General features: G+C 41.6%; 3 protein-coding genes across 4 annotated transcripts in view; 2 read left to right on the forward strand and 1 right to left on the reverse strand.

Moving 5' to 3' along the window:
- The window catches only part of HORMAD2 (HORMA domain containing 2), a 92,238-nt gene extending 87,285 nt beyond the window's left edge, over positions 1–4,953 (reverse strand). The window contains exon 1 of one of the 2 annotated variants that reach the window (XM_050806834.1): positions 4,532–4,953. The gene's annotated coding sequence lies outside the window, so the exon portion shown is untranslated. Of the gene's footprint in view, positions 1–3,762; positions 4,011–4,531 lie in introns of those variants that run through there. The other variant, XM_050806833.1, reaches the window with a different exon arrangement.
- Positions 1–24,023, forward strand: part of ASCC2 (activating signal cointegrator 1 complex subunit 2) — a 402,689-nt gene that overhangs the window by 106,960 nt on the left and 271,706 nt on the right. The gene's annotated exons all lie outside the window — the stretch shown is intronic.
- The window catches only part of ZMAT5 (zinc finger matrin-type 5), a 357,894-nt gene continuing 336,854 nt past the window's right edge, over positions 2,984–24,023 (forward strand). The window contains exon 1 of the mRNA XM_050806848.1: positions 2,984–2,993. The gene's annotated coding sequence lies outside the window, so the exon portion shown is untranslated. The remainder of the gene's footprint in view (positions 2,994–24,023) is intronic.

Consider the following 24,023-nt stretch of genomic DNA (forward strand, 5'->3'; position numbering starts at 1 on the left):
TTTCATCTTTATGAAATTGCCTATTCTGAACATTAGATATAAATGAAACCATACAATATGTGACCTTTTGTGTCTTGTTTAGCTCATTCTTGAACTCTCAGCATCATCACAGTACTAGAATTAAGTAGGTACTCAATAAATATTTGCTGAGGCTGGGCACAGTGGCTCACACCTGTAATCCCAGCATTTTGGGAGGCCAAGTGGGGTGGATCACTTGAGGTCAGGAGTTCAAGACCAGCCTGGTCAACATGGTGAAATCCTGTCTCTACTTAAAAAATAAATAAATAAAATAAGTAAAACATTTAAAAAAATTAAAAACCTATTAACTAAATATTTGCTGAGTCAACAGAGAAGAACTATAGGAACAAGGAATAATCAAGTCTAGAAAAACACCACAAAATTTTAAAGGTAGAAGAAACTTTAAACATCATTGCTATGGTTTGAATGTGTATCCCAAAGTTCATATTTTGGAAACTTAATCCTCAGTGCAAGTGTTGAGAGTTGAGACCTTTAAGAGGTGATTAGGTGCCTTCATGAATGGATTAATATTGTTACTCCAGGAGCAGGTTCATTATCAAGAAAATAGGTTTGTTATAAAAGCAAGTTTGGTGCACTCACTGTCTCTCCTTGCTCTCTCTCTTACCAGGTGATGCCTTCCTCCATGTTATGACACAGCAAGAAGGTCCTTAAAGATGCATATCCTTGTTTTTGGACTTCCCAGCCGCCAGAATCATAAGCCAATACATGTCTGCTCTTTTTACATTACCCAGCCTCAGGTATTGTTATAGCAGCACAAATGTGACTAAGACAATCATTTAGTCCAAATATCTAATTTTCTACATGGGGAATTCAAGATCCAGACTTATCCAGGGTCAGTCAGCCACTTAGTAACAGAACTGAGACTAAAACTCAACAAGTCTGACTCACAATCTAGAAGTTTTTCCAGACTGACTCTCCAAAATGAAATTCTCCTTTGCTTTCACTCTATCTAATACAATGCACTACCAGGGCCTCCCTAGTTCTTCAGCTTGCCTGCTTATTTCTAAACTTGGGAGGGTCTCTTTCTAGTGTTCTAGCATGAGCTTGCTTCAGGAAGGCAAAAAGATCTAAATTATTTTTTCAAAAAACATCGTGAAACTTCATCTCTACTAAAACTGGAAAAATTAGCCAGGCGTGATGGTGGGTGCCTGTAATCCCAGCTACTTGGGAGGCTGAGGCAGGAGAATCGCTTGAACCCGGGAGGTGGAGGTTGCAGTGAGCCGAGATTGCACCATTGCACTCCAGCCTGGGCAACAAGAGTGAAACTCCATCTCAAAAAAAAAAAAAAAAAAAAGCCAGATTCCTTTCGGCCTCTAACTATCTTGTTGCTACTGTTTTCCCTTTGAGCAGGTGTTTTGTGGCGGTCTTCTACTTAAGTACAAACCCTGCTTAATTTTGAAAGCTCACAAGTTGACAGGAGGTATGACTCTAGAGAGCATGCATTCTGAGAGAATAGGTCTGATTTTTTGTATGTGTCATCCCTTTGTTCAGGCTCATTATCTAAAAACCTAGAAGAGATTTCATAACTACAGATTTTAAGAACTGAAAGTTAACTTTGAAATGTCATTCTCTTATATATTTGTCTGCAAATTAGATCCACACATATTTGAAACTTCACAGCACATCAATATCATTCCCTGTTTTGTTTTTGAGACAAGGTCTTACTCTGTTTACCCAGGCAGGAATGAAGTGGTGCAATCTTGGCTCACTGCAACCTCAACCTCCTGGGTTCAAGTGATCCTCCCACCTCAGCCTCCTAAGTAGCTGGTACTAGAGGCAATGTGCCACCACACTCCACAAATTTTCTTTATTTTTGGTAGAGACGAGGTCTCACTATGTTGCCCAGGCTGGTTTTGAACTTCTGGGCTCAAGCAATACTCCTTGGTTAGCCTCCCAAAGTGTTGGGATTATAAGGATGATAAGTGTGAGCCACTGCAACTGACCCTCACTCTTATATTTGATATGTCTACTTTGTGACAAGGATTATGGTCTTCTTGAGAAAGAGGCAATATTTCTGTGCTCTTTCGGGTAAAGATTCACTCTAGGCTTACCTCTTGACCTATATCTCAATTGCCCTATTTTATTTTTTGTTGTTGTTGTTTATTCATTTTCTTTTCTTTTTTTTTTTTTTTTTTTTTTTTTTTTGAGACAGAGTAAAGTGCAATGGCATGATCTGTCACCTAGGCTGGAGTACAGTGGCATAATCACAGCTCATTGCAACCTCAAACTTCTGGGTTCAAGTGATCCTCCTACCTCAGCCTCCCAAGTAGCTGAGACCATAGGCATGCACCACCATGCCCTGCTAATTTTTTTACAGTTTTTTTATTTTTGTAGAGTTGGGGAGGGGGGGGGGAGTTTCACTATGTTGCCCAGACTGGCCTCGAACTCTTGGCCTCTCAAAGTTTTGGGATTACATATGTGAGACACCACACCATGCCTTCAATTGCCCTATTTTATATGGTGGCACAATTACTTCCTATTTTACCCCTACTATGTGTGAGTCCAAGATTCACATAAAGATTAGCCAGCTGCTGTTTAGTTTACTAAGGCCTAAACCACTTTTTTAACCATTCCAAGTGAAGCAAAAACCAAAGTTTTATTACATTTTCCCAAATATAATTATAGCTGATTTATGAAGGCTCTCTACCCATCTTTCTCAATCTTCCAAAACCATTTTTTACAAGAAAATCCCTTTTCTATCAGGTGAACAATATCCAATAGCTGGATTCTGAAATGCAACTATATGACCTTCCTTACACATGCATGATATTAAGAATGACTTTACTCAAAAGAAGTGTATGTTAACATAAATGGGTTCGATAGATTCATAAAGCTGGAAGGGAGCACAGACATCTTCCAACCCCTTCGATTTAAAGAAGATCCAATTCTGTGGAGGAAGAATCTTTTTTTCAACAAATGGTGCTGAAACAAAAGGACATCCAGAGGATGGGGGGAAGAAGAGAGAATGAAAAGAAGCTTAACCTGAATCTCACACTGTATACAAATATTAATGCAAAATGGATGATGGATTTAAACCTAAACATAAAGCTATAAAGAAAAGGGGCTGGGCGCAGGGGCTCACACCTGTAATCCCAGTACTTTGGGAGGCAAAGCGGGCGGATCACAAGGTCAAGAGATCGAGACCATCCTAAACAACATGGTGAAACCCTGTCTCTACTAAAAATACAAAAAAAAAAAAAAAATTTAGCTGGGCGTGGTGGCACATGCCTATAGTCCCAGCTAGGAGGGAGGCTGAAGCAGGGGAATCGCTTGAACCCGGGAGGTGGAGGTTGCAGTGAGCTGAGATTGCATCACTGCACTCCAGCCTGGCGACAGAGCACGACTCCCTCTCAAAAAAAAAAAAAAAAAAAAAAAAAAAAAAAAAAAAAAAAAAAACAGAAAAGAAAAAAGAAAAGGAAAGTGAGGCTATGCAAGGGACCTTGGTTTGCCAAAGTTCGCCCATTTACTTAGACCTTCTGACAGAGCTTGTTTCAATAAATTATTCACCATTTTAACAAATTCCATTTGGCCCTGGTCATTCCCCTACTTGTGCTCATTCAGAGTAAATGGTTTCCACTGTATTAATTGAGTATTTGTTCATGCTTTTGACTTTTTAATATATCTTTCATGCTATTTCAATTATTCATTCATTCAACATCTACGAGGCGACTACAATGTGCCAGGCAACGTGCAGGATTACAAGATGTAATATACTTTTCCTACCTCAACAGATTGATGGTCCAATGGAGGAGCAATTAGATCATGATCCTGCTGAGATTAAAAACCCCTTTCGGGGCCAGAACCACCCCTCATTTCTGCCAGCTGAGTACAAGATGTACTGCACAGCCTGTCCAGTGCTCTGCGCACTCGGACACATTTCGGCGATTGGCTAATCCTGAGGTTCAAGACACTCTCTCCCTCTGAACTGTTTAGGGAACTAAAGTCCACAGGGATTAATTGGCAAATCCTCACTAAAACGAAAGGGGAGCTGAGGTCAAGCGGGGCGGGGTGGCTCGTCCCCACCTCTCTCACCTCTTGGCCTGTACCAGGCATCGATCCTGGCAGAAAACCTCAATGGCTGAGGAGAATCTGACCCAGGTAAGATAAACCCCAAAACCTCCACCACACACGGCCCCTCCAATGCCGGGCACAGACGTCGTCTGCCCTACCAGCCTCGTCATGGCTCATTATGGCTGCTGCTTGCTCAGCAAGTTTGATTTCATGTCCAGAAAAATCTGAATTTCAAAGCTACCTGGGTGCTCTCTGTCCAATTCTGGGGGAAATCGCCTCCCTTTTGTCTTCCTCCTCAGCCCCCTGCCCTCCCGATTCTCTTCACAGTACTTTAGGCCCTCACGAAAAATGATACTTTCAAATCCAACTTAAAGCCTTAAGTAACAAGAAAAGGAAAAAAAAATTGTTTGAAATAAAGACAGAACTAACAACGTCCGAGTGCCCTCTCTGGGCGGAGACCTCGCGTCTCAACAGCCCTCACCTCAGCTCGTCGACGCCTCCCTTCCACCGAGAGTCAACGGCCTTTTCCGGCCCAAACCCGCTCTTCGGCTCATGAATAGTCAACGAGGCCTTTCTGGGCGGGACCAGAAACTTCCTCATGAATAATTCATGACCCGTCCACGGCTGGCCGGGGCGATCGGCCTCGCTAGACTTCATGAATATGCAAAGCAGGGGCGAGCGGCAGTTAGCCGGGCCCTGGCCCGTCCGGCCCCTCAGCAGCCGCCTCTCAGCCGGCGGCCGCACACTGACCCGACGCGGCCTTGGGTCGGGCGCCGCCCGCGTGGGCCACCTGTACAACGACAGCCTGCACCGGGGCTTCCTGAGGAGGCGCCCGCCCGCCGAGGTTAGGACCCGAGGAACCGTGGGGCTTGGGCGGGTCAGGACGCCACGCCGGCGGGTCCCAGAGAGGCCTGAGGCGGGCGCGGGGCGGCGTACGGGAAGGGAGCGAAAGCCTGGGGGGCCCAGGGACCCAAGTTAGAAGAAGGCCCGAGGGGTGCAGCGCGGTGGCTTCACCTGGGATCCCAGCACTTTGGGACGCCGAGGCGGGCGGATCACTTGAGGTCAGGAGTTCAAGACCAGCATAGCCAACGTGGTGAAACCCCGTCTCTATAAAAAATACAAAAATTACCTGGGCGTGGTGGCGCGCACTGTAGTCCCAGCTACTTGGGAGGCTGAGGCAGGAGAATCGCTTGAGCCTGGGAGCCTGAGGTTGCAGTGAGCCAAAATCCCCCCATTGCACTCCAGCCTGGGCAACAGAGCGAGACTCTGTCTCAAAATTTTTTTTTAAAGTACAAAAATTAGTTGGGTTATCTTGACACACGCCTGTAGTCCCAGCTATTTGGGAGGCTGAGGTAGGAAGATCGCTTGAGCCCGGGAGTTTGAGGTTGCAGTGAGCCAAGATTGTGCCATTGCACTCCAGCCTGGGCCACAGAGGGAGACCCTGTCTCAAAAATGAAAAAAAATAAAAGAAAAAAAAGAAAAAGACATAAGGCCAGAAGGCCAGAGCTTTCAAATACTTGAGGGCATCTGCAACCTCTTCATCCCTACCCTGGACCTGACTTTGTATTCTTTTTAACATTAATTTGTAATTATGCAAATAAAACATGAATATGTTCTCCTTTGTGCCCTACCCCTAATCTCAGTTTTTTCTGCCCTGGTAACTGAGGGAGCAGTTGGGGGTGTGGCTCCTTGGATCCTTTCCCACCGGTTTAGGTAGATATTTCATATCCTGTGGAGCTTTCCAAAGGTTCCTGGAGTCCTATGAACCTCCCCAATGGGATTTCCCAAGAGAGTAGATGAAAGAGTGAGCCACTTGAAACCTGTTCTTATTTTGTTTCTGCAGGAAAGAAAAAAAAAAACTATTCAAGCTGGCGAGAACATGAGTTCAGAACATAATGACTAAAACTGAAATTTGGGCTGAAATATTCCTTTAGTGCAAGTTTTCTCAACCTTCCCCCCACCCCCACCATCATAACAACCAAAAATGTCTCTAGACTTTGCCAAATGTCCCATGGGGTGTGCAAAATTGCCCTCTGTCGAGAACTACTGCGTTCACTCTATACTTTCTGGAAGTAACTGCTTTTTAAGCTCCAACCACACAGATGGTCTGTCTGCACCAGCCCTTCTCAGCCTCTGCATTTACCAGCCTCTCTGGCTGGATCGCTAGGCCCTCTGTGCTGGCTCTTCTAATTTTCTTCTGCCTTCAGGTCTGAGTTCAGTCAACTACTACCATATCCAAAGACTTACCCCTCTTTGCCCTATACTAATGGCAGTCCACCCCACCAGCAAACACAGTTGTTATTCTGTTTCTTTCATAGAATTTCTCTCAATCTAAATTTTTTTTTTTTTTGAGACAGTCTTACTCTGTCACCTAAGCTGGAGTGCAGTGGAATGATCTTGGCTCACTGCAACCTCTACCTCCTGGGCTCAAGTGATTCTCCTGCCTCAGCCACCTAAGTAGCTGGGGTTACAGGCATGTGTCACCATGCCTGGCTGATTTTTGTATTTTTAGTAGAGACAGGGTTTCACCATGTTGGCCAGGCTGGTCTTGAACTGCTGACCTCAAGCGATCCACCCACCTCAACCTCCCAAAGTGCTGGGATTACAGGCTTGAGCCCCCAAGCCCAGCCCTGGATTTCATTTCTTTGATAACCTGTTTTGTTTTTTTCTCTCTATCACCTAGAATAAGTAAGTAAGTGTCATCAGAGGCCTGATCTGGCTGAGTCGGCATCACACACAGTAGGTACTCAATAGACATTGGTGGACTGAAATTATAAATTACCCTGTCTTTCTCCTAAGAGCTTCTGTGGAGTTTCTCTTACACCTTTCCTTCCTCATCATTTGGCAGGCTCCTTGTGACCAAAGGAATGGATTAATAAGCCCCTGTGCCTGGCCCTGTGCTAGGAGCTGTTGGGTAAAGCCTTCACCTTTCCCACTGGCTTATCAAATCCTTGAGGGCAAGAGCTGTTAATTTTACTTCTTTCATTATGTTCATTGAAGGTATTCAAATAGATACCTGAATTAACTGTTCCTCAGTGAACCCGGAAGGTATTCAAATAGTTGAATGAACGAATTGGTTACTTAAGGAACAACATTAGATAATTAAAAATTGATAGTGTTACAGGGGGCTTTAGAAATCCTCCAAGTCTAGTCCTTTACTTTACAGATGAGAGTATAAGTAATTTGCTCAAGGTCCCTAAGCTTCTTAAGAGGCTGGGTCACACATACAACCCATGGTCTCACACCTCTTATTTCAAGACTCTTTCTTGTCTCCAGTCAGGCTAGTTTCTGATTACTTTTCTGTGAACCTGACTTACAACTCAGACACAGAAGTCCCAAGCCAAAAAATTGCTTCTTGTCAACTAAAAAGGCTTTGAGCCTGTGCTTTTTCATCTTGATTAAATCCAACCCTGGGGATAATGGCGTAATGAACTCAAAAGTGCTATATGATATTCAAACAACTCTCCAGCTTCCTTTGTACCTTTCAGTGATAAGAGACTGGGAATTGTCCCTGTCAAAGCATTTTGTTTGTTTTGCAAGGAGAAAATGTGCATTATGGTAGAACTTGATCATTGTTTAGAAATTTCCAAATAACCAGAATTTTGACAAAGGTCAAAAGCCTCCAGCTGAGGTTTTGCCAAACCCCAGTAGTAAAATAACACGTGACACAGGTGAAAATAGAGGGGGAATCTTATTTGCGATGACTTTCATTGGCTAAATTTGACCTTTCTCTCTTTAGACACATTTACATCACCTGACTCTGTACCTGAAACAGTTTTACCAATCAGTCTCTAGTTTGACTCTTGTTTTTTGAGGGCTAAGGACCATTTTTCCTTATTAGTTAAAAAGAATTCAGGGTTTCTTCTTTGTTCTTCTTGATCATTTCATATAGGCAGCACCTGGTTAGGGGAGTCTTGGTGGCATGCTTTCAGCTTTTAGACCTTTATAGTTTATTCTGAGGCATCTTACAGCACACTGTGTCGTAGGAAGCAGAGCTTTTTTTTTTTTTTCTTTGCCCAGAGGGGACAGAGTCTTACTCTGTTGCCCAGGCTAGAGTGCAGTGGCACGATCCGAGCTCACTGCAACCCTCCGCCTCCCGGGTTCAAGCTATTCCCCTGCCTTAGCCTCCTGAATAGCTGGGATTACAGGCATGCGCCACCACACCCAGCTAATTTTTGTATTTTCAGTAGAGACAGGGTTTCACCATGTTGGCCAGGCTGATCTTGAAATCCTGACCTCAAGTGATCTGCCCACCTCAGCCTCCCAAAGTGCTGGGTTTACAGGCGTGAGCCACTGCACCTGGCCAGCAGAGCTATCTTTTGCCTACCTAAAATGATTGGAACTCTGCTCTTCAAGTTCAGTTTAACCTTGGAAATCTTCCCCAAAAGATGGTTTATTAGAGAGTTATCAAAATAGACATATTGAATATAAAAATATCTTCTCAGGAGGATATCTCCCATTAGATGTGTCTCCCTCTTCAAGGTGCAATATCATGATACCAAATATAGGGGAAAAGATTGGGATGGAGGGAGCAGCTAAGTAGGAAAGGTAGGTTCTTTATTCGTTTTCAACATTTATTAGAACTCTGAAAACATAATGTCCAGTTATGAAGCTGACACCACCACATTCATTCATCAAGCATTTATTTTGTACCATTAATAAAGCACTCTACTTTGCACTGCAGGGATCACAGAGGTAATGACTTGGTCCCTGAAATGTGGATTTTACAGTTTAGTGAGAGAGGGAGATCTGTGATACTAATAGAGGTATAAAGTATATGATAGAATGTAGAGAAGGAAGCTATACATTCTGAATTGGGAATCGAGACAGCTTTACAAAGGAGGTGACATTTTTAGGAGGAGAGCATGTGTATCTCATTTTCTTTACTTGTTCTTTGGCAATGGTTAGAATACCTCAAACCAATAAAAGCAGACATTTTGCCCACCACTTTAGAACCAGGAGAAAAAAGGAGGTGTAAGATCCTTTCTTTCCACTCCTGGCAGCAACATGCTCCTGAAAGCTAAATGTTGCTTTTGCAATTCCAAGTGTCTCACTTATGGTTAAGAGAAAAGCTGAGTAGAGAGAGTACTCCCTCATCTTTGTCCCCTTCCTCAGTAAGGTTAAGTTAAATGTGGCTTTTTCTTTTCAGCTGCCTTATTTCAAGCGCTCATTTCTATGTTGGGATGTCATTTTATTCCGGTTTCCATTGCAGCATGCAGTAGCCATGTGATTGCCAGGAGTGGTCAGTGGTGCTTATAAATTTATTTCTGAACATGACTCTGAAATTCTAGAATTTTAAGCATCCCTGAGAAAAGAGAAGCAAAATGATTTAGAGAACTGTAGTTTTGATTCAAGCCTTTGCATGTGAACTGACTATATTGCTAGCTTATTTGGGGTATTTTGTAGAAAGAAAGGCAAAGGTAAAGAGTTCCCAACCTGGCTGTAGCTTCTTAACTTTATCCATCCGTTGGCAGCCAAGGAGAAAGCAGTCAATATGAAATAAGTCCCCAACTATAAGGTCTAAACATAACTCCTGCTGCTTCTGCCCACACACTGTCATCCTACAAAATATAATTCCATGTGTAGGTGGCAATTTATTATGGCCTTCATCCTCACTCAGAGCTGCATATCAATTTCTCCTCCTTCAAATGAATCTGTTCTGACTGGCAGAAGGATCTCCCTGAGGGTTGTGAGTTTCTGGGGAAAGCCTAGGGTTTAATGAACTAGAACAGGAAATGGCGGGGCTGTAAGTGACAAGCTGCTGCCTGCTTGAGTGCCTAGACTAAGAAATGATGTCGAGAAAGATATTGAATTCTCAAGCATTATGGAAATGTTCTATTTAGCTACTTGGTTCTGTCTTCTGAATGTGAAGTTCAGAATGTGAAGTTTTGTTGACGTGTAAAATGTTATTCCCCTTAATGATTATCACTTAATAGAAGTTTCGAATGAAATCGACTTTAAACTAGTTTTCTGTGATTGCTACTTGGTACATCTGCACAGAGATCTAGATGAGGTGATGTACAAAATGCTCCACACTATTGACAGCCTAACATTTGAGGGCCTTTATTTTCTACACTTCCTTGCGCTTGGAAAATGACGGTTACCTAAAAAATGGTTTAGAATTCCTATACGACCATATTGCAGGCTCAGCCCCATGAGGGGCTTGTTTTTCATCCCTTAGTTGATACTAACTTCGTGATACGTTAAATTTGTAAATACTAATGATCTCTGATTGCAAAGGTCCCAAATTTAAGATCAGAATACTTACTATCTTTGCATAAACTGAACACAATAATATAAGAAATCTGAGGCAGACTTTTCTTACACCTCTTCTCATTAAACTAACAAACAAAGGCCAATTTCTTCCTGCCAAAAGAAAGGTTAAACATCTGGAAAGTGTAAGACATCACAGGAAAATTACCTACCTAGCTCTAAAAATGGAAGGGAGAAAGAGACTTGGAAGAAGGCCTCCTTTACAGGTTTGCTAGAACTTACATCTAAGGAAACTGTCTTCCTCCCAAAAAGCCAGATTTCTGTGGAAACCGTGTTCTTAAACGTGCCAGGGGCTAGGTTAACCTCAGTCACATTAATGCACAGCACAGAAAGATTTACTGTTTTAAGAGGCATTGGGAGCTGGGTGCGGTGGCTCATGCCTGTAATCCCAGTACTTTGGGAGGGTGTGGAGGGAGGATCGCTTGAGCCCAGGAGTTTGAGACCAGCCTGGGAAACATGGTGAAACCCCCATCTCTATAAAAAATACAAAAATTAGCTGGGCATCGTGGCATGAACCTGCAGTCCCAGCTACTCAGAAGGCTGAGGTAAAAGGATTGATTGAGCCCAGGAGGTTGAGGCTGCACTGAGCTGTGATCGTGCCGCAGCACTCCAGCCTGGGCAACAGAGCAAAACCTTGTCTCTTAAAAAAAAAAAAAAGCATTTTTTAATTAAACATATAGATCAAATTCACCACTTTAAAATATACAAAGCAGCATATTTTAGTATATTCACAAAGTTGTGCAACCATCACCACTATCTAATTCCAGAACACTTGCATCACCCCAAAAAGAAGCCCCATGCTTATTAGCAGTCATTCCCCTAGTCCTTCCTCCTCTATTCCTTGTCAACCATTAATCTACTTTCTGTCTCTATGGATTTGTCTATTCTGGATATTTCATATAAATGAAATCATACACTATGGCCTTTTGTGTCTGGCTTCTTTCACTTAATAACTAAAGTATAATCATTCATATTGTGGCATGTATTCCTTTTTATGGCTAAAAAGTACTCCATGTTTACCACATTTTGTACATCTATCAGTTGATGGACATTTAGGTTTTCACCTTTTTGCTGTGAAGAATAATACTTCTATGAACATTCATGTACAAAGTTATGTGTGGATATATGTTTTCATTTTTCTTGGATATATATCTAGGAGCAGAATTGCTGCATCACATGGTAACTCTATGTTTACCTTTTTGAGAAATGGCCAAACTCTTTCCAAAGCAACTATACTGTTTTACATTCACCAGCAACATATAAGGGTTTCCAATTTTCCCACATATTTGCTTTGTCATTTTCCCCTTTTAAAAAAAGTTATAGGTTGGGCATGGTGGCTCACGCCTGTAATCCCTGCACTTTGTGAGGCCAAGGTTGGTGGATCACCTGAGGTCAGGAGTTTGAGACCAGCCCGGCCAACCTGGTGAAACCCCATCTCTACTAAAAATACAAAAATTAGCCGAGTGTGGTGGAGGGCACCTGTAATCCCAGCTACTTGGGAGGCTGAGGCAGGAGAATCGCTTGAACCTGGGAGGCGGAGGTTATAGTGAGCCGAGTTTGCGCCACTGCACTCTAGCCTGGGTGACAGAGACTCCATCTCAAAAAAATTATAGCCATGCTACTGGGTGTGAAATGATATCTCATTGTGGTTTTGATTGGCATTTTCCTAATGACTAATGATGTCGAACATCTTTTCATTTGCTTCTTGGCCATTTTGAAATTCAAGAAGTGTACCTTTTGACTTATTTCTTTTTCAAGATTGTTTTGGCTATTCTGAGTCCCTTGCATTTCCATTTGAATTTTAGGATCAGCTTGTTACTTCCTGCCAAAAAAGGCAACTGAGATTTTGATAGGGATTACGTTGAATCTGTAGATCAATTTGGGGAGTATTGCTATCTGAATAATATTGTTTTTCAATCCACAAATATGGATATATTTCCATTTATATAGGTTTTCTTTAATTTATTTCAACAATGTTTATAGTTTTCAGTGTACAAATCTTATACTTCTTTGGTTAAATTTATTCCTAAGATTTTAATTTTCTTTTATGCTTATATTAGTTTGCTTGGGCTGCAATAACAGAATACCAAAAATGGTGTAGCTTAAACAATGGAAACTGATCTTCCTACAGTTCTAGAGGCTGGAAGTCCAAGATTAAGGTGCCAGCAGAGTTGGTTTGGGTGAGGCCTCTCTTCCTGGCTTGCAGACTGCCTCCTTCTTGCTGTGTCTTCACATAGTCTTTTCTCTATGCAAATGTGCAGAGAGAGATGTCGTTGATGTCTCTTCCTCTTGTTATGAGGGCACCAGTCCCCTTGGATTAGTACTCCACCCTTATGACCTCATTTACCCTTAATTACCTCCTTAAAGGTCCTGTCTCCAAGTATAGTAACATTGGAGGTTAGGGCCTCAGCATATGCTGAAGTCAGGAGTTCAAGACCAGCCTGGCCAACATGGTGAAACCCCTTCTCTGCTAAAAATACATAAATCAGCTGGGCATGGTGGAAGGCGCCTATAATCCCAGCTACTCACGAGGCTGAGGCAGGAGAATCACTGGAACCTGGGAGGCAGAGGTTGCAGTGAGCAGAGATCGTGCCACTCCAGCCTGGGTGACAGAGCGAGACTCCATCTTAAAAAAAAGAAAAAGATACTGGATTTTGTTTAATGCTTTTTCTACATCTATTGATCATGTGAGTTTTATCCTTTATTCTTTCAATATGGTATGTTAAATTGATTTTTATATATTTAACCAACCTTGCAATCCTGGGATAAATTCCATGTGGTTTGTGGTGTATATTCCTTTTCATATGTGGTTGGATTTAGTTTGCCACTATTTGGGTGGAGTGTTGTGTCTATATTCATAAGGGATATTGATTTGTAGTGTTCTTATGATGTTCTTTCATCTGGTTTTGGTATACCGGTCTCATAGAAGGCGTTGGGAAGTGTTCTCTCCCCTTTTATTTTTTGGGAAGAGTGTGAATTCTTCTTTATATGTCTGGTAGAATTCACCATTGAAGCCATCTATATTTTCTGGTCCTAGGAATTTGGCTTTCTTTGCATACAGTTTTGGAAGTCTTGCTCTATCACCCAGGCTGGAGTTCTGTGGCATGATCTCGGTTCACTGCAACCTCTGCCTTCCAGTTCAAGCAATTCTCATGCCTCAGCCTCCCAATTAGCAGGGACTGACAGGCATGCACCACCATGCCTGGCTAATTTTTTTTTTTTTTTTTTTTTTGTATTTTTGGTAAAGACAGGGTTTCGCCATGCTGCCCAGGCTGTGTAGCCTCAAGTGATCCGCCCACTGGCCCCCCAAAGTGCTTTTTTTTAGTAGAAATGGGGTTTAACCATGTTGGACAGGCTGATCTCGAGCTCATGACCTCAGGTGATCTACCTGCTTCGGCCTCCCAAAGTGCTGGGATTACAGGTCTGAGCCACTGTACCCAGCCCTAATTTTGCTACATTGTGTTTTTGTTTTCATTCACTTCAAAGTATTTTCTAGTATCTCTTGTGATTTCTTCTTTGACCTAATAGGTATTTTGGAGTGTGTTGTGTGGTTTCCACATATTTGTAAATTTCCCAAATTTCCTTCAGTTGTTGATTTATTGTGATATTGCTTGTGGTGAGACAATATACATTGTATGATTTCAATCCTGTTAAATTTATTGACACGTGTTTTATAGCCTAACATATGGTCTATTCTGGAGACTTTTCCATGTGCACTTGAGAAGAATGTATATTCTACTGGTTTTGGGTGGAAAGTTCTATTGATGTTCCTTAGATCTAGTTGGTTTGTAATGTTGTTCAAGTCTTCTATTTCCTTGTTGGTATTTCGTCTAGTCGTTCTACCTATTTTTGAGAGGGCAGTATTATTTCTCTAATTAGTACTGTTGAATTATTTATTTATCCCCTTATTTATTTTTTGCTTCATGTATTTTGAGGCTCTTGTTGTTAGGTGGATATTTGTTTATAATTGTTGTATCTTCTTTTTTGTTATTGTTGTTCTGTTGCCCAGGCTGGAGTGCAGTGGTGTGATCTTGGCTCACTGCAACCTCCAACTCCCAGGTTCAACTCCCAGATTCTCCTGCCTTAGCCTCCTGAATAGCTGGGATTACAAGCACCCCATACCATGTCCAGCTAAGTTTTGTATTTTTAGTAGAGACAGGATTTCACCATGTTGGCCAGGTTGGTCTCAAACTCCTGACCTCAAGTGATCCACCTGCCTCAGCCTCCTAAAGTGCTGGGATTATAGGCATGAGCCACTGTGCCCAGCCTGTATCTTCTTGATGGACTGACTTTTAAAATCATTATTAAATGTCCTTTTTTGTGTGTGTCTAGTAACGCATTTTATCTTAAAGTCTATTTTTGTCGGATACGAGTATAGCTACTCCAGCTCTTTTCTTTGGCAATAATAAAAACGCCAGATGGGCCAGGAGTGGTGACTCACTCCTGTAATCACAGAATTTGGGGAGGCTGAAGTGGGAGGATCTCTTGAGGCCAGAAGTTCAAGACCAGCGTGGCCAACAAAATGAGACCCTGTCTCTAAAGAAAAAAAAATACTTAAAAATTAGCTGAGTTTGGTAGCCCGCACCTGTAGTCCCAGCTACTCAGGAGGCTGAGTTGGAAGGATCACTTCAACCCAGGATTTTGAGGCTACAGTGAACTATGATTGTGATATTGCACTCCAGCCTGTATGACAGAGTGAGATCCTGTCCTTTTTTTTAATTTTTTTATTTTTTTTAAAGGCGGGGTTGGGGGGAGAGAGATAAAGATCCCTTGAGCCCAAGAGTTCAAGACCAGCCTGGGCAATACAGATCCCATCTCTAAAAAAACTTCTTAAAATTAGCTGGGTGTGGTGGCATGTGCCTTTAGTCCCAACTACTTGGGAGGCTGAGGTAGGATTGCTTAAGCCCAAGAGTTCAAAGTTGCAGTGAGTTGTGATTACACCACTGTACCCAAGCTGGGCAACAGAGCAAGATTAAATCATCTCTAAAGATTAAAATAAATGAAATAAACTATATCTCTTATAGATATATAGTTTATTTATATATATATAAATATAGTTGGATCATGTTGTTTTTATCAATTTTTCCAATATCTGCCTTTTGATTGAAGTGCTTAATCCATTTATGTTTACATTTAATGTAATTACTAACATGGTTAGATTTATGTCTGTCATTTTGCTATTTGTTTTCTGTATGTCTTATGTGTTTTTTTTTTTTCTTTTTTTTCCTTTTTGTGGAGAACGGGGTCTCGCTATATTACCCAGGCAGGTCTCGAACTCCTGGGCTCAAGCTATCCTCCCACCTCTGCCTCCCTGAGAGCTGGGATTACAGGCGTGAGCCACCGCGCCCGGCGTCTTATGTGTTTTTATTTCTTATTCCCTTACTGCTTTTTTTTGTAGATATTTTCCAATGTGCCATTTTAACTTCTTGTCATTTATTTTCCTGTATATTCTAAAGATATTTTCTTTTCAGATTTATTTTATTTATTTATTTATATTTTTTATTTTTGAGACGTAGTCTCATTCTTTCGCCCAGGCTAGAGTGCAGTGGTATGATTTCAGCTCATTGCAGCTTCTGCCTCCCAGGTTCAAGCGATTCTGGTGCCTCGGCCTCCCGAGTAGCTGGGACTACAGGTGCGCACTGCCATGCCTGGCTAGTTTTTGTATTTTTAGTAGAGACAGGGTTTTACCATGTTGGCCAGGCTGGTCTCGAACTCCTGACCTCAAGTGATTCACCTGCCTTGGCCTCCCAAAGTGGTGGGATTACAGGCATGAGCCACCATGCCCAACTGAAAATTTACTTTATTTTTATTTTTTATCTTATTTATTTATTTATTTATTTATTTTTTGTGTGACGGAGTCTTGTTCTGTCGCCCAGGCTAGAGTGCGGTGGTACCATCTTGGCTCACTGCAACCTCTCCCTCCTGGATTCAAGCAGTTCTCCTGCCTCAGCCTCCTAAGTAGCTGGGATTACAGGTGCGTCCCACCACACCCAGCTAATTTTTTATTTTTAGTAACAGCGGGGTTTCACCATGTTGGTCAGGCTGGTCTCAAACTCCTGACCTTCTGATCCGCCTGCCTCGGGCTACTAAAGTGCTGGCATTACAGGCATGAGCCACTGCGCCGGGCAATTTGTTTTATTTTTTGGAGACAAGGTCTTACTCTATCACCCAGACTGGAGTGCAGTGGCTCAATCATAGCTCACTACGGTCCTGAACTTTTGGGCTCAAGTGATCCTCCCAACTAAGTCTCCCGAATAGCTGGGACTACAGGCATGAGCCACCATGCCCAACTTGTGTGTGTGTGTGTGTGTGTGTGTGTGTGTGTGTGTTTTTTGTAGAGATAGGTTTTCACCTTGTTGCCCAGGCTCATCTCAAACCCCTGGGGTAAAGCCATTCACCTGTCTCGGCCTCCCAAAATGCTAGGATTATAGGTGAGACACCATGTCCAACCAGTTAACTTTATTTTTAAAAATTTTTGTAGAGATGGATCTTGCCATGTTGCCCAGGCTGGTCTCAAACTCCTGGCCTCATTAGCTGGGCACAGTGGTGCTCGCTTGTAATCCCAGCTACTCAGGAGGCTGAGACAGGAGAATCATTTGAATCCAGGAGGCAGATGTTGCAGCGAGCCGAGATCACACCACTGCACTCCAGCCTGGGTGACAGAGCAAGACTCTGTCTCAAAAACAAAACAAAACAAAAACAAAAAAACTCCTAGCCTCAAGCGATCCTCCTGCTTCAGCCTCCCAAAATACTGGAATTACAGGCATGAGCCACTGTACCTGGCCTAAAGTTATTTTCTTAGTTGTTTCCTAGTGATTGCAATTAACATCTTAATTTGTAGTAATCTAGTTCAGATTAATACAATTTATTGAATGAATTTATTTTACAAAATGAATTTATTATAGAAAAACTTTGTTTCTATGTAGCGCCATTCCTTGTCCCTTCCTGTATCTTTTTTTGTTTGTTTGTTTTTGAGACGGAGTCTCACTCTGTCACCCAGGCTGGAGTGCAGTGGCCGGATCTCAGCTCACTGCAAGCTCCGCCTCCCGGGTTTACGCCATTCTCCTGCCTCAGCCTCCCGAGTAGCTGGGACTACAGGCGCCCGCCACCTCGTCCGGCTAGTTTTTTGTATTTTTTAGTAGAGACGGGGTTTCACCATGTTAGCCAGGATGGTCTCGATCTCCTGACCTCGTGATCCACCCGTCTCGGCCTCCCAAAGTGCTGGGATTACAGGCTTGAGCCACCGTGCCCGGCCTTGTTTTTTTGTTTGTTTGTTTGTTTGTTTTTTGAGATAAGGTCTCATTCTGTGGCCCAGGTTAGAGTGCAGTAGCATGATCTCAGGTCACTGCAACCTCCATCTCCCAAATTCAAGTCATTCTCATGCTTCAGCCACCTGAGTAACTGGGATTTCAGGCATGTGCCACCACACTCAGCTAATTTTTGTTATTTTTAATAGAGACAGGGTGTCACCATGTTGCCCAGGCTGGTCTCAAACTCCTGAATTCAAGCAATCCTCCCACTTTGGCCTCCCAACGTACTGGTACATTGGGAGCCACTACGCCCAGCCCGTATATGCTATTTTTTAACATGCATAAACCTCTTTATACATTATAAGTTCATTAACACCACTTTATTGTTATTGCTTTATGCCATTGTCTTTTAAATTAGATAGAATAAAAAAGTTACAAACAAAAAATACATTTATGTTATCTTTTATATTTACCTTTACCAAAGTGTTCTTTATTTCTTCATGTGGATTTGAGTTACTGTCTAGTTTCCTTTCATTTCAGCCTGAAGGACTCCCTGTAGTATTTCTTGTAGAGCAGGTCGGCTAGTGACCAATTCTCTCAAGTTTTGTCTATCTGGGAATGTCTTAATTTCTCCTTTGTTTTTGAAGGATAGTTTTTCAAGATACAGAATTCTAGATTGACAGTACTTCTTTTTTTCAGGACCTCGAATATGCTATCCCACTGCCTTCTGACCTAAATGGTTTCCAAGGAGAAATGAATTAATCTTATGGAGGATTCTTTGTATGTGATTAATTGGTTCTCGCTTGTTGGTTTCTAAATTTTCTCTTTGTCTTTAACCATCAATCATTTGATTATGATGTATCTACATATTGGTCTCCGATTTTATTCTATTTGAAGTTTACTGAGCTTCCTGGATGTGTAAACTAATGCTTTTCTCTATATTTGGGAAGTTTCTGGCCATTATTTCTTTGGATATTCTTTCTTATTTATCTGACTTCTCTCCTTCTGGAACTTTCATTATGCATATATATGGATACAGTTGATCGTGTCCTCCACCTCTTCCTCCTCAACTGTATAACCTCAAATGATCTATTTTCACATTCGCTGATTGCTTCTTCTGTTAGTTCAAATCTGCTGTTGATCCCCTCTGAAATGAAATGATTTTTTCATTTCAGTTACTATACTTTTTAACTCCAGAATTTATATTTTTTATTTAGTTATTTTTTTAATAATTTCTTTTATTTAGTTCTTTTTTAAATAATTTCTTTCTCTTTATTGATATTCTACATTTGGCAAGATAGCATTCTCATGTTTTCCTTTAGGTTTTTAGCCCATGGTTTTCTATAGTTCTTTGAATATATATATGAACTGATTTAAAGTCTTTGTCTACTAAGTCCAACATCAGAGATTATTTCTCTTGACTGCTTTTTTTTTCTGTGTATGGTCATACTTTCTTGGTTTTTTTTTTTTCCCTATGTCTTATAATTTTGTTGAAAATTAGAAAATTTGGCCGGGCATGGTGGCTCACGCCTGTAGTCCCAGCACTTTGGGAGGCCGAGGCGGGCGGATCACGAGGTCAGGAGATCGAGACCATCCTGGCTAACACGGTGAAACCTGTCTCTACTAAAAATACAAAAAATTAGCCGGGCGTGGTGGCAGGTGCCTGTAGTCCCAGCTACTCGGGAGGCCGAGGCAGGAGAATGGCGTGAACCTGGGAGGTGGAGCTAGCAGTGAGCTGAGATCGCGCCACTGCACTCCAGCCTGGGCAACAGAGTGAGACTCTGTCTCAAAAAAAAAAAAGAAACAAAATTAAAGTAATATAATGTGGAAATCATATAATAATCTGAAAATCATATTTTTCTGCCCTAGGGCTTGTTGTTGTTGTCATTTGTTTCTGTAGTGACTTCCCTGAACTAATTTTGTAAAGTCTATATTCTTTATTACGTGTGGCTATAGAAATCTCTGCTTGAAAAACATTCTATTTTGTTCTTCTTTTTCCTTCTATCCCACATTCATTTAGTTTCCAGGACGTGTCAGTATTAATTACACAATTTTTTTTTTTTTTTCAATATTCTCTCCTTTCATTCTCTTGGCACCATTCCAACTCAGATCCTAGTTCCTTCTTACCTTGATTACTACAGAGGCATCCAAACCAACCAACTCACTTCTAGCTCTCCCTCTTTCCAATTTAAACTGTGTATCACCACTTTTTCTAAGCATATTTTAATTATTGTATCCTCCCTAACCAAGTAAAGTTAAAAAAAAAAAAAAAATGCAAGGCTGATTAGGTTTGGAGAGACTTGCCCATATTTGTATACTGAGAAAAACCTTGTCTCAAAGGAGTGTCTGCATATACGATAGTGTGGGGAGTAACTGAGAGCATAAAGTCCTAGAGGAAGCAAGAGGGACTTTGATCAGGAAGACCTGCCTTGTATACAATTAGAGGGCCTTTATTTTCTGACACAGGCAGGATTGAAGGTGCTAAGGATGTATTGATATGGTATAGGTGTTATAGGACAGATGAAAGAGAGAGAGTATAAGGATATTATCTCCCCTTTTATAGAGGGGTCATCTGCTCAGAGAGGGTTAAGTGTGATCCTGGAGTCTTAGAGAGAGTAGTTTCAGAATAGTCACAGAAAAATGAGAAAGATTTTCACTTGGGAAGTTTAAAAGGATTGTAAGAACTTTTATGAAACATTCTAGGTAACATTGTCACTGTGTCTTTAAAGTTCTTAGTGACATTGGTCTAAACCAACTTTTTTCTGCCAGTGCTCGGAAACTGATGCCCTAAAATACAGTGCTTTGACTTGTTGAACTGAAAAAGTCGTTTCTCAAGGTTTCTCTGATCTTCCCCTCTTTTTCTACCTCCCCTGCCTACTGCCCCCAACTACTGTCTCCTAATTTTCTGTCTCACTAAGCACAGGATAAAGTTTCCTTATCTACCTAAAGTCTGGACCCACCAAAGAAAAAAATAATTACCTCTGGTCCCTTCCCTGAGTTTTCATTAACTGAACTTGTATTGCAGGAAGAAAGACTGAAGTCTATCAACACAGCTGGACAGACTTTTGTCACAAACCATTGTCTGCTCTGTGGGCCCAACGGACTTTGTTCCAGGTCATTATATGTTCTTCAAGTCCATTGAAGTCCCTTAAAAATCATTTACTATCCCCCCAACATCATCCACACTTCCTCATCTCCCTTTCCCGTGGTGTGGTGATCACTCTGTGTTTCTCCCGATGCATGCTAACAGATTTGTTTGCCTTTTCTGCTATTAATCTGCCTTTAGTCAGTTGATTTTCAGTAAACATTCAGAGGGGAAAGGGGAAGTTTCCCTTGGCCCCTACATATTCTGTTTGAAGATGTCCACTTAAGGTTGATCTTTGTAGGCTGAGGTATATTTATGACATATTTTTTAAATCTTTATTTTGCTACCACATGTCAGATGGGCCAATAATAATAATCACATTTTAAGCATGCTTTCCCATACCTGTTTTCAGATGATCAGCATAACCACCCTCAGAGACAGGCAACGCACAGATTGCTTTTTTTTTTTTTTTTTTTTTTTGAGATGGAGTCTCGCTCTATTGCCCAGGCTGGAGGGCAGTGGCGCGATCTTGGCTCACTGCAACCTTCCCCTCCTGGGTTCACGCGATTCTCCTGCCTCAGTCCCCACAAGTAGCTGGGATTACAAGCATGCACCAACACACCTAGCTAGTTTTTGTATTTTTAGTAGAGATGGAGTTTCACCATGTTGGCCAGGCTGGTCTTGAACTCCTGACCTCAGGCAATCCGCCTGCCTCGGCCTCCCAAAGTGCTAGGATTGCACGTGTGAGCCACCATGCCTAGCCTGCTTTTGCTTTTTCACAAATGAGAAAATACTTACAAGTTTATGGACCAGGCCGGGCACGGTGGCTCACGACTGTAATCCCAGCATTTTGGGAGGCCAAGGCAGGCAGATCACGAGGTCAGGAGTTCAAGACCAGCCTCACCAACATGGTGAAACCCTGTCTCTACTAAAAATACAAAAATTAGCTGGACATGGTGGCATGCACCTGTAATCCCAGCTACTTGAGAGCTGAGGCAGGAGAATCATGTGAACCCAGGAGGCGGAGGTTGCGGTGAGCCAAGATGGCACCATTGCACTCCAGCCTGGGCAACAGAGAAAGACTCCATCTCAAAAAAAAAGAAAAAAAAGTTTATGGACCAGTGCAGACTACACATTATGTATAGCAAATCCAGGACTCAATCAAGTTTTACAATCTTGGTTTAATGTTCTAAGTTCTGCTCTTTGTAACATGAGCATTAACAACTGTAAGAAGAGAACAGTCCTTGTGGGTAAGAAATTCTGTTTTCTGGGCCAGGCACAGTGGCTCAGGCCTGTAATCCCATCACTTTGGGAGGCCGAGGCGGGGGGATCACCTGAGGTCAGAAGTTCCAGACTAGCCTGACCAACTTGGAGAAACCCTGTCTCCACTAAAAATACAAAATTAGCCGGGCATGGTGGTGCATGCCTGTAATCCCAGCTATTTGGGAGGCTGAGGCAGGAGAATCGCTTGAGCCTGGGAGGCGGAGGTTGTGGTGAGCTGAGATCGTGCTATTGCACTCCAGCCTGGGGAACAAGAGTGAAACTCTGTCTCAAAGAAAAAGAAAAGAAAAAAGAAATTCTATTTTCCAGCTGCAACATATGACATAGAGAACCTGAGCAATAACCACAATTAGGGTGAAAGTAAGAGCTGAAATGCAGCAGAGAGGGCAAAGAATAGTGACAATTCAAGCCTTCCAATTTATAAGGTCCCATTTAATGTGTTATTTCATTTGATCCTACAACAATCTTATGAGGAAATTATGATTATGCCCATTTTTAAACCGGCTAGGAAACAATTGCTGAGAGCTTGAAATATTTGTCTAAGGACACACAACCGGTAAGTGGTAAAGTTGGCGATTCAAACTCAGGTCAACTTATTACAAATCTCATTCTTTTCACTAAACTTGGTCATCCTTGGAATCATTGGCCAGATTCTTGATCTTTTTTATTTTCATTTGTCTCAAGGTATTTTCTAATTTCCCTGGTGAATGCTTCCTTGATCCATTGGTTATTCCAATGTGTTGTTTAATTTCCACATACTTAGGAATTTTTCAGTTTTCCTTTTGCTATTGATTTCTAGTTTTATTTCATTGTCATCAGAAAAGATACGTGGTATGACTATAGTCTTCTGAAACTTGTTAAGGCTTGTTTTGTGGCTTAGTAAGTGATCTGTCTTGGAGAATGTTTCCTGTATGCTTGAGAAAAATGGGTATTCACCATTATCACTGTTATTGGGCGGACTGTTCTGTATAGGTCCAATTGGTATAAGTGTTGTTCAAATCTTTATTGATCTTATGTCTGGTTGTTCTACCCATTGTTGAATATGGGTTATTGAAATCTACTATTTTTGTGTTACTATTTCTCCTTCAATTCCGTTAATGTTTGCTATATTTGGATGTGCTTATGTTAGGCACATATATATTTATAATTGTTACGTCTTCTTGGTGAATTAATGCCTTTGTCATTATGTGATGTTCTTTGTCTCTTGTGACAGTTTTTGACTTAAAGTCTATTTTGTTGGATATAAGTGTGGCCCCTTTGCTCTCTTTTGGTTACTATATGTATGGAATATATTTTTCCATCCTTTCATTTTCAGCCTTTGTGCGTCCTTATGTCTAAAGTGAGCCAGTAGACAGCATATAGTTGGATCTTGTTTTTAAAATCCATTCAGTCACTCTATGTCTGTTGATTTGAGAGTTTAATCTATATACATTTAAAGCAGTTACTGATAGAGGACTGCCTATTGCCATTTCTTTCTCTTTTTTAATGTCTTATAGTTAATTTGTCCCCTTTTTCTTCTCTTGGTGTCTTCCTTTGTGTTTCATTAATTTTTTATAGTAACATGCTTAGATTCCTTTCTCAGTTTTTTTTTTTTTTTGAGACGGAGTCTCACTCTGTGGCCCCGGCTGGAGTGCAGTGGCCAGATCTCAGCTCACTGCAAGCTCCGCCTCCCAGGTTTACGCCATTCTCCTGCCTCCGCCTCCCGAGTAGCCGGGACTACAGATGCCCGCCACCACGCCCGGCTAGGTTTTTGTATTTTTTAGTAGAGACGGGGTTTCACCGTGTTAGCCAGGATGATCTTGATCTCCTGACCTCGTGATCTGCCCGTCTCGGCCTCCCAAAGTGCTGGGATTACAGGCTTGAGCCACCGCACCCGGCCAGTTTTTTTTTTTTTTTAATCTTGTATAGGTATTTCCTCTGTGGTTACCATGGGTTTTACATAAGACATCTTATAACAATCTATTTTAAACTGACAACAACTTAACTTCAATTGCATATGAAACTCTACTCATTTACATCCCTTTTTCATAAATTATATCTTTTTATATTTGTATCATTAATATAGTTTTAAAGTTATGATTTAA

The sequence above is a fragment of the Macaca thibetana genome, chromosome 10 (assembly GCF_024542745.1).
Source record: "Macaca thibetana thibetana isolate TM-01 chromosome 10, ASM2454274v1, whole genome shotgun sequence".
Taxonomy (NCBI): domain Eukaryota; kingdom Metazoa; phylum Chordata; class Mammalia; order Primates; family Cercopithecidae; genus Macaca; species Macaca thibetana.